The sequence below is a fragment of the Mus pahari genome, chromosome 18 (genome assembly GCF_900095145.1).
Source record: "Mus pahari chromosome 18, PAHARI_EIJ_v1.1, whole genome shotgun sequence".
Taxonomy (NCBI): Eukaryota; Metazoa; Chordata; class Mammalia; order Rodentia; family Muridae; genus Mus; species Mus pahari.
Window position 1 is genome coordinate 23,638,042 of NC_034607.1, and position 4,655 is coordinate 23,642,696.

The window sequence follows — 4,655 nt, forward strand, 5'->3', positions numbered from 1 at the left end:
GAGTGAGGTCCCGCTAGAGTTTTCCTACAATTCTTAGATTAAGAGGGGAGTGAGAGCAGCAAACAAATCAGAACTCCACAACAGCATGAAGTCCTCAGGACACTTAGTCCTCAGGGTCATGCCTCAGCCGAGGTGTACCCATGTAGCTGTGCTAACTGGTGGGCTGCATTCCATCAGTTCTAAAGCCATTTGTTGTTCCTCCTACATGGCCCTCAGCATGGAAATGGGAAAATGGGTGAATGGATGGATGGATGTATTGGTGGATGAGTGGCTCAATAGGCATCTGGAAGGGTGGATGCATGAGTGGATGGGTGAATATATGGATAGATGGATAGATAGAAGGGCGGATTGATGAGTGGATGGTTGAATGGATGGGCATATGAGTAGATAATGTTTGCATGAATGGATGGATGAGTAAGTGAATGGATAGTAGAATGGATGGACAGATGGATAGACTGTAAGATAGATGAGTGGATTGATGGGTTGATGGAAGAATGAATTTACAAATGTGTAATGGGTGGCTGGATAAAAGTGTGGATGGGTGTATAAGTGGGTATATGGACAGTTGGATGAGCAGGTAGGATGATTATGGATGGATGGATGAGTCAATGGAAGAATGAATGGGTGGATGTGTGGACAGGTAGGTGGATGGGTGCATGAATGGATGTGAGATGAATGGATAGGAGGATGGATGAGTACTTGGATATGGAAAGATGGGAGATGGAGGGAAGGATGAATAGGTGGAAGATGAATAAATGGATGAAATGGATGCATGAATATATTAATAGATGAACGGATGGGTTGATGAATGGATTGAAGGGAAGAATGAATAGCTGGATGGATGGTTGGTAGTGTAGAGATATATAGATATAGATGGTGGATGGATATATGGATGGGTGGATGAGTGGATGGATAGATGCCTAGATGTGTGGATGAATGTATAGATGGATGGGTAGATGAACAAGTAGATAGATGGGGGTGCATGGATGGATGGAAAAATGGATAAGTGCAGAGATAAATGAACAGATGGGTGGATGAATGGATTGATGGAAGGATGGATAGGAGGATAAATGGGTGAAAGGATCATTTGATGGAAGAATGAATGGGAGAATGGGTGGATGGGTGATTGGATGGAAGAGTGTATATGTGGATGAATGTGTATATGTATGGGTGGATGGGTAGATGAATGCATGAATAGATGCTGGATGGGTGTGTAGATATATGGAAGTGTGGGTGAGTATATGGATGGATATATTGGTGAGTATATGGGTGTATGGTTGGTTGCATGGATGGATGAATGATTGTGTGTAAGGTTAAATGAGTGGGTGGTTAGATGGGTGAGTGGATAGATAGGTGGATAAATGGATAGCTCTATGGCTAGCTGACTGGGAAGGTTAGTGGTTAGTTAGCTGGTTGGATTGAAGGTCAGATAGGTAGATGGATGAATGGAAGATGTTGGGATGAGTGAATGAGGGGTTGGATGAATGGGTAGTTGAATGGGTGAGTGATTATATAAAGGAATAAGTGATTTAATGGGATGTTCAGTGGTTTGTTGGTTTGATGAATGAGTGGATGGAGGGATGTACATACAGGTAAGCTGGATGAAAGGAAGGGTGAATGGATGGATGGACAAATGGATTTGTAGGCTTATATTTTATAAAACCCACTTTTAATAAGGGTATTTAAATGCTTTAACCTCCCTTCTAGCCACCAGAGGTAGTGGAAAGGAAAGGCTAATAGGGAAAAGGAAAATGTGGGCCTGTTTAGAAAAAATCTTTGGAGCAAGCACAATCTGGGTTGTTAGGATATCAGCAGTTCAGTTCACAGGAATCAGCAGTGACAGCTTGATCCACTCGCAAACACCATTCATGAATCAGCAACAACAGTTCATTCCAGAAAAAAACTCCAAGGCTCTGCCAATCAGCCAAGACCATGAGCGGCAAGGAGAACCAATACCATACAGTATGGTCCACTGTCCATTGGGTTATATTTATATCCTTTTCAAACATCATGTGTTCTCTCAAGTGTCCACTCTGGCAAAAACATCACATACTATTTTTCCAGGCTGCTTCCAGAAAAGCACCACGTGTCTGTTCTCAGCAAAACGTCCTACTACATGTCTGCTCCAGCAAAAACATCCTCTCATAAGAGGGTTTCCAGAGAATATCACATGACACAACTGAGTCTCCAAAGAAACCAGAAAATTACACTTCATGGATTGATGAATGGATGGGTGGGTTGATGCAAGGGTGAATGAATGGAGAGATGGATGGGTGGATGGATGAATGGGAGAATGGGTAGTTCAGTGGTTAAATGAGTGGTTGGGTGGTGGGTGAATGAATAAATAGGTGGTTGAATGGATGAGTAGTTATATAAATGGATGTTTAGATGGGTGGGTGAGTGGATATATGGAGGAGTGGATGTCTTGATGTGAAGCTCAGTGGGTAGCTTGTTTGATGAATAGGGACTGGATGAGTGTGTGAATGGGTGGATGGAAGGGTGTGTGAGTGCATGAATGGATGGATGGGTGGATAGGTGGATGAGTGGATGGGTGGATGAAGGGTGAATGTGTAGATGGATGGCATATGCATGAGTGTGTGGATGCATGGATGTGTAGTTATATGGATGGAAGAATAGGTGGATAGGTGGTTTAATAGATTGGTGGATTGTTGGCTGGATAGGTGGGTTTTTAGATGGAGAGTGAATGCATGAGTGGATTGTTGTGTAGTTTGATGGATGGAAACACATGTGGATGGATTGGTGGATGGGTGGCTCAATGTGCAGCTGAATGAGTGAATTGAAGGATAGTGGGTAGATGTAAGTATTTATATATAGATAGAAACATGAGTAGATGAGTAGATGGAAAGGCACATGGTTGGATGGATGGAACAATGGATGTGTGGGTGGATGGATAGATGTGTGGGTGGATAGTTGCATGGATTGATTGATGGATGAGCCAATGGAAGAATGAATGATGGAATGGGTAGATGGGTGGATGGTTGCATCAGTTGACAGATAGGTGGATATATGGATGGATGGCTAGCAGGCTGTCTGGGTGGGTGAATGAGTGGATGAATGGGTGATTGCAGGGAAGGTTGGATGTGTGTATATAAGTATGTATGCATGTATGTATGGATGGATGGATGGATGGATGATGGATGGATGGATGGATAGATGGGTGAGTGGGTAAGTGGTTTGATGAATAAGTGGCTGAATGCTGGGTGACTGAATGTATGGAGGAGTGGGTGGTTTAGTGGGAGGTTCAGTGAATGGTTGGTTTGATGAAAGGGAGGATGGATAGAAGAATGAATGGCCATATGGGTGTATGGATGGGTGGATACAAGGGTAAATGGTTGGATAAATGGATATGTGGATGGATGAATGAATGAGTGGGTAGATGAGTGGTTGGATGAGTAAGTGGGTGTCTGGGTTGGTGGAGAGATGGGTGGGTGGATGCATTAATCAATGGAAGAATGTGGATAAATGTAAATGGGGACTGAACATAGCATTAATAGATGTGTGTGTGTATTGATGGTTATATGATGGGTGGATGGGTGGATGGGTGAGTGAATTAGTGTGTGGATGGACAGAAGGATTGTCAGATGAATAAATGGGTAGGTGGGTAGATGTACAGTTAGATGGATGGGTGTATGGAGCATGGATGGGTAGATGGATGAATAGGTGGATGAGTCGATAAAAGAATGAATGGGGAAATGGATGGATGAGTATATGTGTGTGATGGGTGGGTGGATAAACAGAAGTGTGGATGGGTGTATGGATGGGTAAATGAGTTGGATACATGGATGAATAAAGGAGTATGTGGGTGGTTAGATGAGTATGTGGGTGAATGGATGAGTGGATAGATGCGTAAATAAATGGGTGGATAAGAGAGTGAATGGAAGGGTGGATAGATGGATGGATGATGGATGGATGGATGGATGGATGGATGGATGGATGGATAAATGGATGGTAGATGGTGAATGAATGAATGAATGAATGGTAGATGGGTGGTTAGATGAGTGGGTATTTGGATAAATGGATGTTTGCATGGGTAGGTGAGTGAATGCATGGAAGTATGGGAAATTCAGAAGTTGGTTTGTTTGATGAGTGGGTGGATGGATAGTGAAATGGGTGGTTGGATGAGTGTGAATGGGTGGATGGAAGGATATATTGGTATGTGTGTATATGTATGTATGTATGTATGTATGTATGTATGAATGAATGAATTGATGACTAAGTGGATGGGTGAATTAAATAGTAGATGGATGAGTGTGTGGATAGATGGGTGACTGTTTCAGTAGTTGGATGAATGGTTGTCTGGATGGATGAATGAGTGGATGTATGGAGGAATGGGTAGCCTGATGGGAGGTTCAGTGGTTGGCTGGTTTGATGATAGGGTAGATGGATAGAGGAATGATGGCTGAAAGTACGAGTAGATGGAAGGGTGGCTGTGTGTACATCTGTACACATGTATGTGTGTGTGTATGTATGTGTCTTAGCGTTTCTATTCCTCCACAAACATCATGACCAAGAAGCAGTCGGGGAGGAAAGGGTTTATTCAGCTTACATGTCCACATTGCTGTTCATCACTGAAGAAGTCAGGACTGGAACTCAAGCAAGTCAGGGAGCAGGAGCTGATGCAGAGGCCATGGAGG